At 36.4% G+C, this 9,199-nt stretch overlaps 1 pseudogene; it reads right to left on the bottom strand.

Moving 5' to 3' along the window:
• Positions 1–2,600: 2,600 nt before the first annotated feature.
• On the bottom strand, positions 2,601–3,273 carry LOC141400730 (small ribosomal subunit protein uS5-like; annotated as a pseudogene).
• Positions 3,274–9,199: the final 5,926 nt, after the last annotated feature.

The raw sequence follows: 9,199 nt of genomic DNA, 5'->3' as shown, positions 1-9,199 counted from the left end.
TCATGCCCGAATATCGGCACAATAAATAAGGTCCAGAGAGAACCTCTAGATGAAGTTATAGACACCTTTCAAAAGAGTGGCATTTGGGCAATTCCGCTTCATATTTTACACTATGTCACACTGAAAATGCAAACAACTCTAGTATGCATTTTTTGAAAGTACGTATTGAGACTACAAAACACGTAGTTGGGTTTTGTTATGTCAGATCCAGTTCGGATTTTATGGCCTCATCTAAGCGGGGCTAAAATTATTTTTACATTTATCGGGCCTTTATCTCAGAAACGAATAGGAATTTCGTCTTGCTGTCTTTAGCAATATTGTAGCCCTAAATTAGTAGAACCTATCTGTTGAACAGACCACATAAGAAAAACTCCATCTAGGGCATCAAAATCGATCAAATACAGAAAAATTTAACAGTTTTGGAGATATGGTGCAATATGTATACAAATTATGAGGCAAAACATTTGAGGCAAAAAATTTAGTTTTTCGAGTTCATTATTTCTGGAAATATTTTATTCTTGTCCTTATTTACAAATTTGCATCAGGGGTCTGGAGAAGATTCGCATTGGTTTCATCAGAGATATATCCCCGAATTGCTTTAAAAAATCAATATTTATCCATGCCATAAAATAAGCCACAAAATCCATGCTGGATCTGACATAACTAAATCCAACTAGGATTTTTGTCGTTTGGGTCTGTACTTTCAAAAAATCCTCAGTTCAAATTGTTTGCACAAGATTACCTTCAAAATGTTGCACGGTGTCATTGAACCATTCATCTTGCTTGCATAAGCATATATTCGCGAAAAAGAAATTGAAGAAAAGTCTGCCATTGTTTCTTCTGGAAAGGGCATTTGTAAATACTATGTTGTGTCCCAATCCAATATTTGTGGGAGATGCATATGTAGAGAAGTGTCGCAAGCTTATGTAATACCCTTCATGTGATGTTTTCATTTCATCGAATCGGTCAAGCCGAGAGTACATTGAACTACAAGATTTCCTGTTAGTTTTTCTTTTGCATGAAGCAGCTATAATTCCATTCTCCAATGCAAAATGAATTGCAACTGCACTCATCACTTGGTGATTATCATTTGTTTTTGTTATAATTTAATCTAACCTCATTGCAAACAGATTAAGTATTTGTTTGATATCTGTGCATTTTTCCGATTCGAATAGAATCGTTTTGGCAATTATAATTACTATTTATTGTCGAGAAAAAGATGTTGGCCAAGAAAATATCACGTGGCCTATTAAAACCATTTCCATGGAAACTAATCGTTTATACCGTACCGACCCATCCACCCACTCAATCAACCGCACAAAATATAGGGGAAGGACGGAAGTTGGTTCTTTTAGCGTAAACAATTAGCGTATGACCGATCTCTTCTCATTTTTGTGAATGAGTCTATAAACTGGAAATAGCCACCGTAGCCGTTTTTTGTTAATAAACACTAAGCGATAACCAATCAAAATAATAATAAACAATCTCGATTTCAACTTATGGAATATTTAAAACATTTTGTTTATGCTTTGTTGCCTATGTTTTTGTTATTGGTGTTGTTGCACTTATTTTTGGTGTGGTTTGGTTTGTCTGTTGTTCCTTTCTAAATCTATGGTGGTTTTCTTCAATATTGAGTTTATACATTTTGTATATAAAATTAAACATAATGGTCACAGCCACCGGTTTGATGGTGAAGATTTTCCGATATTTTTGTTCTTAGGTTAGGTTAAGTTTGAATAGGTTCATTGGTCCACATGATGGACAAGAATACACGAATATTTTTTTCTCATACTGATACGATCAGTATAATGCTAGCTCTACACAGTGGATAAATATTCAAACCTGCCAGAAAACCCGCCCTGAAAAAGCCAGGAAACGAAGAAACCATCTTTATGTGGAGACGAAGATTTTACCTGTACATCAACACAACACGATGTTGTCCACGTAGTACCTGATTGGGTGTTACCGTCGAGAGAATCCCTGCCATAATCTAGGGTACAGGTTTCCTCCATTCAGGCTCGTCAGGAGAGATCTTCATGATCTGCAGTGAGTGGACGTACAGCGAGAACTCTTAGATCCACCTCTAGATCACACTCATGCAGTTGCTCGGGCAGTACAAAGATACAGTGTGAGTGTTGTACTCTGTCTATCAGCTGTTTATTCTCTACAGTGTGGGATTGATTATTGCAGGTCACCATCAAGATCCATGCAATAGGGGAGATAAATAGTAGATCCAGAGTCTCTAGTCCAAAGATAAAGTACGTATCGTCGCTCCCTTTAATATTGTCTATGGATTTGGGATCCTTAGATAGTGTCTTGCGAAACCTGGCCGTATCGTTTAGTCCCTGTATAGATTCACTAAAGTTAATCCAAGATTTTTTTGCTCTCCTAGGTGCTTTGCATAGCTACTCTAGTTTTTTTGGTCCACGAAACCGATTGGAATTTCCTTCCTTCCTTTGTCCACAGCGCTCTGGTATTCTTCCACTTTATGTGGGCCATTGTTTTCATACAATTTTTTTAGTTTAGATTACTTCTCCGAAGAGTTGTCAATTTTATTTCACAATGTTCTTTACTTTTGTTCTATGTTCTATTAATTTTGTTTTTAAGCATCAATGTTGTGGCGGGCACCGGGCTTATCGGCCAAGAAATCAGCAAATTGTTGGTAGGGAGTAGCACCCAAAGGCATATCCTTCCACAAATCGGGTGTCAAGTAAGCATATGTCTTAGCAATGGCAGCATAAGTAGCTTTGGCGATGTTACCCAAAGTACCGGTGGAGCCACAGGCGGAGGTATAACAATCTTGAATACCAGCCATGGTCAACAACTTCTTTTGTACGGGGGCAGATACAATACCTGTACCACGAGGAGCAGGGATCAAACGTACAGAGACGGAACCGCACTTGCCGGTAACCTTGCATGGTACAGTATGGGGCTTACCGATTTTGTTACCCCAGTAACCACGACGGACAGGACAACAGACAATTTAGCCAAGATGATAGCACCACGAATGGCGGTGGCAACTTCCTTGCTGCACTTAACGCCCAAACCAATGTGACCGTTGTTGTCACCAATGGCAACGAAATCCTTGAAACGGGTACGTTGACCGGCACGAGTATGTTTCTGGACAAGCATGATCTTCAAGACTTCATCGCGCAAGGCAGAGCCCAAGAAGAAATCGATGATTTCGAACTCTTTGATGGGCAAAGAGTACAAGTAGATTTCTTCCAAAGAGTTGATTTTGCCATCACGAACCAAACGGCCCAATTTGGTGACTGGAACCCATTCCTTGGAGTCTTCCTTGCCACCACGGCCGCGTCCACGACCACGTCCACGGCCGTGACCACGTCCACCATGAGAACCAAATCCACGAAGCTGCGTCCGCCATTTTGTAGTTATATGCATGTTAAAATGGTGAAGGTAAAAAACCGAATGAAGCCGTCCTGAATTTGTCCCAGTCTGTTCCTGTGAGCCCTCTGTTTAACTCTAAGTATAGAAATATGGAAAAGTATCATCCTGTGACACGAGAAATAACAATTCTCAGATAACCTCCAATTCTCCCATGTTATAACCTGTTCCTATATAGATTAACATTCGGATTAACATTCTTTATGAGGATTATTTGACCTAGAAATAATGGAAATGACATTCGAAACCCAATGGGTTTATTAAACCCACATGTATATGGACTCACCTTTCGCATTGATGTCACTGGGGAAGTGAGGGTGGAGAGCACTTGCGTTGCCTACAATGACTATCAAACTTGAATAACTCCTGCCTCATATTGAATAAAAACTCCTGCGTCTTCCATCCATACATACTGTTGTGAAGGCACCTCTACTCTAGATAGAAGGATTAAATTATTTGATATTATTTTTTTTGCTTGCGTAATTCAAAGTTCGGTTGCTGTGTTGGCACCTGACCATTTTATGTTGGTTTGGTTTGAAAACGAACTCTACATCATCAATGGAAAAACAATTACGAGTAATGATCTTAACGAACCGAATTCTGCGAAATTCATTCAAATTGCGGAAAAGTAGTGACGTCAGTTTAATGCAGTCATCGTGGCGTTGTTGTTGTTTAAATTTTCACCTCATATTGAATAAACAATTTGTTTTGTTTATATTTGACTATTTAAGTACGTAATTATTTCGAATATTGTATACGATCAACATACGCACTAGTTTGGGTATTTTCTAAGTGGTACGCCGAATTGGAATGCATGTTAATATGTGTACGTATGTATGTACTACATATTCTATATTAACTACTTCCTGTTGCACTACTACTAAATCGTTTTACTTTGGAACTTGTACATATTAAATCAAAGCCAAAAAGAGAAAAACAAAACAATGCATAATAAATAGATGTAAGTACAAACATATATCACACATAAAATATTGCAGAAAATTCAGATAGTTTATAATGTAGCAACATCTTCCTGCTATGACTAGGGGTTTCGTTTATTAACTGTCCGTTGCGAACGGATGGACGGACAACAGACTGGTTTTAACTCAAAGGGAAAAAATCGATGTCGGATATTTCTTATGCGGCACCACCCTAAAGTGTTTATTTTTGTTATACCCAAAACCACTATGCACAGTGGTGGCACTTACAAGGGAATGTGTGACAAAAATACTTCTAAATGCTATATCGAACTGAAATTGTTATCATTGGGTTATAGTAGCCTAAAAACACTCTACGTAAAATATTGGGGTCCTCGGTCCAAAATTTCGCTTGGTTCCCATGAAACGAATCATCTTGAATTTAAGTATTTTACTGTTACCAAGACATTGTTCAACCAAAATTGCTGTAATCCGGTACCCGGAGATATTATTGCATTGTAAGCATCCCCACGAAAAATTGTCAGTATTGGTCCATGATTTAGTTTACTCCCCTATGATTTATATATCGATTTATTTGGGCAGATGTCAACCAAATATTCTAAGCGACTATGTTCTTATAATGATGTCAGACTTCAGAACACCATCTTATAAAGAAATGTCTTATCGGTCCACTTTTGACCACAGACTCCATATAGGGTTACCATCCTTTTCTTAGTACTTTATAAGATTTAACCACATTTGTCTGCAGAATCACTTGTAATAATGTATTTTTGGTTCTCAATGCGGGGACAAATCTCCACTTTTTAGCGTGGTCCAACAGTAGGTTGTCCTAAAAATAAAATAAGTTATTTGTTAAAGTGAATGCCCATAATTTTTTTTCTTTTTTGTTTGTTTTTTTTTTTTCATTACATCTCTAAGTTGCAATTACCATAGAAATCGCTATAGCAGAACAAACATTATCTTGAAACCAAATTTAGGAAGGACAATAAAATTACTAAAAAATATTCCAAAAAATATAAATTCAGCAATTAAAAAAGGGTCTTAAACTTTTGGTCATAACCGCCAAAACCGCAAATTTCCGCAAAAAGTCTATATAGTTTTAAAATCTACAGGCGCTAGGCTTCACTTTGGTACTAATGGCCATTTGTGCGAATTTGTAAGTAGCTTATCCATACATCTATATTAATTTTTTTCATTTTGACCGATATTATAACCAAAATATATGGCAACCCTTGCAATTTAGAGGAATTTTCATAACTAGAAAAATGAAGCTAAGGCAATTTACTAAATGATTCAACTTAAGTTAAGGCATTAAAGATAGTCCTTTGTTTCATAAATTAGCTTAAAATACAACCATTTTTTTCTCATTTTTAAATACAGGTTTTTCTTCAAAATTAGTCATGCTTGTGCGGCTTTTTTTCCTTAAGAACCGCGAAAAATGGAAAAAATAAGTTGAGTTTCGAAAAAATTGGAATGTTTTAAAGCGATTTGAATCTTTAAATTTTTAAAATGACGACATGAATTTTTTTGATTTTTGTCGTTGGGCGCATCCACATAGCTATGTGGGGAGAGTATTGTTACGGAATTAGATTTAACTAATGTCCGTGTAGACGTTGTTTTATTCCCCGATACGATTTGTACCAAATAAAACAGGGTTCGTTTTAGATTACGTTTCTACAATGCTTTATTTACTTTATTACACTTCTTCGTAACCGACTTTAAACTAAGCACGCAGCTTGTCTCTAGTTAGCACGCAGCTATTCTTTTTTACCGATCTGTTCAGTTCAACGCTTAAAACACAACTCAACTCAATGTTGCCATTCGTAACTCTATTTATACCCAAAATCTCCTTGGTCTAGAAATATCTAGAACATATGGCAACCTCTCGAATCTGTGCAGCGAACACACAGATGCACATTCGCACTAAGCGAACAACCATACTCACATACATACAAGTAGACAAGCACAGTAATGACGTAATTACAACAACAAACAACTACACGAAATACAAGAAGTAGGAACTAAACGATAATTACATTATTATGGCAAAACAAACAAAAGAACATTAACAAAAGGTAATGTAACCACTAGAATGATGAAGAGAGTTCTACATGGTAGTTGTTGTTGCTTAAATAAAGTAACTGCGTAATAAAAACTTTACGTTACAATTCAAATATTTAAATTAACGGAAATTAAACTAAACTAACTTAAACCTATCAGTTACATTCGTAACAGTATTATAACTTGGTTTTGGCCAAAAAGTTTGTAACGCATCGAAATAATGGTCGTAGAACCATACGTATACATACCAAAATGAATGCCTCGACGAATCGATCTGGCTATGTGTGTCCGTCTGTCCATCTAAACCTTGTAATCACGCTACAGGTCGCAAGTTTAATCCGATCGTCACCAAATGTTGGGCCTATTGATTTTGGTGATGGTCGGATAATATTCAGGGGTCGGAATGGGCAAAAAAAAAACTTATTTGGAGAAAAAGTCGACGTTTTATTTCAAAGCGAATATCTCCGCTTCAATAAGGGGTATATCAAAAGCAAAACCTGCTAAATAAAGTAGAAAATATCGCCTTTGCAACGATGTGACGTAGGTTGTCGTAAGTGGTCAAACAACGAAGATATCGCATAGCCGCTAATAGAACACAACTTTTAATTTTTGCTATTTTAATAAGAGGTATATCGAAAGCAAAACCTGGCAAGGAAGGAAGATATTATCATCTTTACAATGATGTGAAGTAGGTTGTCATAGGTGGTAAGGGGTAGTTTACACTACATGCAAATGTCATATGAGACGAAATAAAAATATTCCATATCTTCCCACGGAGGCAATGTGGAGACGTAGTTTTTTTACATTTTTGCTGGTGTGGACGCACAGAGTAAATGACGTAAGGAAAATCTCCAATATTGCACATATTAGCGAATATATAACGATGGGAAATTTCATGTCATATGACATTTACATATAGTGTAAACTACCCCCTAAAACGACAGAGATATCGCAATAGTCGGTAATGCATCCCTTTTTCCATTTTTTGTGCAATCACGCTACAGGTCGGAATTTTAATCGGATCCTCACGAATTTTGGTGGTCTCACAGAGAAAGAAGCTTATTGATGGTTGGCGTACATCCTACATTTCCATTTTTATACCCTCCACCATAATATGGAGGGTATAATTATATTTGTCATTCCGTTTGTAACACATCGAAATATTCATCGGAGCCTAATGGCGCTGGGGCCATTTAAAGAATTGTAATGAAGAACAAAATGAATAAATAAATAATAATAAAAAAAGACCCACTAAAGTGTATATATTCTTAATCAGAGTAAAATTCTAAGTCGATATAACGATGTTCGTCTGTCCGTCCGTCTATTGAAATCAAGATACATCTCGCAATTTTTAAGATAGAGCTTTGAAATTTGGTATAGAAGTTTCTATTACTCCTAGGATGTTTGGTATTAAAAATGGGCTACATCGGTCCACGTTTTGATATAGCCCCATACAACGGTACCTCCCGATTTTCGGAATTTTGAAGGTTTTAGCTTCATTATCACACCGAAATGGCTGAAATTTGGTATTAAGTGTTCGTTGGTCGTATAAAACTTTCCCCTAAAATTTTGTTGAAATTTGGTATTTAGTCTTCGTTGGGGGTACGAAACTTTCCCCCGGAAATTTGTCTGTATAGGTCCACGCCTTCATATAGCCTCCATAGAACGGTACGTCCCGATTTTCGGTATTTTGAAGGTTATGGCCACAATAATCCATTGAAATGGGGTATTCAACTTTCCCCTCTAAATTTGTATAGGTCTACGCCTCGATATAGCCAGAATTTTCACGAAATCGCTTTACAGACCACACTTATTGTCCAATCGCTGAAATAATTTTACCAAATCATTTCTATGGCTAAACAAGTAAACCTACAAAAAATTTTTGAAAATCGGGTCGGATTTTAATGCTATCTATATATAATATTAATTAAACATAAAATCTAACAAAACTAAACACATTAGTGGGGTGCCGCATAAAAAAATCCGACATCGATTTTTAAAACCACCCTAACGGACATTTATAAATCTAATATTGGTCTGTCCCGTTTCTTTTTGCATGTTATATACATCCAAATACACTAAGACATAATACCTTTTACCACAATGTGGTGTAGGATACGAGGTATGATCAAAATGTTGAGAGTTACGTATGTTTGATTTTCGCATTTTTTTTCAGTTATATTGGTACACATGGATTGTCAGTTTGTTTTTGACAGATAAAATGGTTAGTCGTGTTTTGGTGTGCTCTTCGATTTTTTACTATTCGAAGAAGTAGATCAAAGAAGAAGATTTTGCTCACTGTTTTCTTCGACTGCAATGGCTTGGAGAATCAGATTCCTTGCCACAATGCCTTACGGTCAATAAGGAATACTACCTTAAAGCTATCCGCCGTTTGCCCGAAAAAATCGTCAGAAGCGCACAGAATTTTTTATTTATTTATTTACTCCAGCCATAAAAACAATCAAATGGGATTGAAACTTCAACCAAAACATAACAAACAAAAAACAGCGGATGGCACGCGCCTGGGAATTTAACAAATTCCAACAACAATTACTCACAGGCAGCTGTGGTGATGTTCTTTTCAACTTACAGAACTCGGTGAGATCTTAGTTGATACGTGCTGATAGTTTTGTGCAAATATTTTTGTTTTGATGTTTTTTGGGGAAGCCGAAAAATGAGTGTGATTATCATTTATTTGAGAATACTAGACACTTAACCCATTTCGTACTTGGTGTACGATTATTTGAACAGTAAAATCACCTTTTTTCAAAAAAATATTTATGGATGAAAAAGTT

The sequence above is a fragment of the Musca autumnalis genome, unplaced genomic scaffold, assembly GCF_047663935.1.
Source record: "Musca autumnalis isolate F117 unplaced genomic scaffold, ASM4766393v1 scaffold_4, whole genome shotgun sequence".
NCBI lineage: Eukaryota > Metazoa > Arthropoda > Insecta > Diptera > Muscidae > Musca > Musca autumnalis.
Note: the sequence above shows the minus strand (reverse complement) of the source record. Positions and strands in the feature narration are given on the sequence as shown.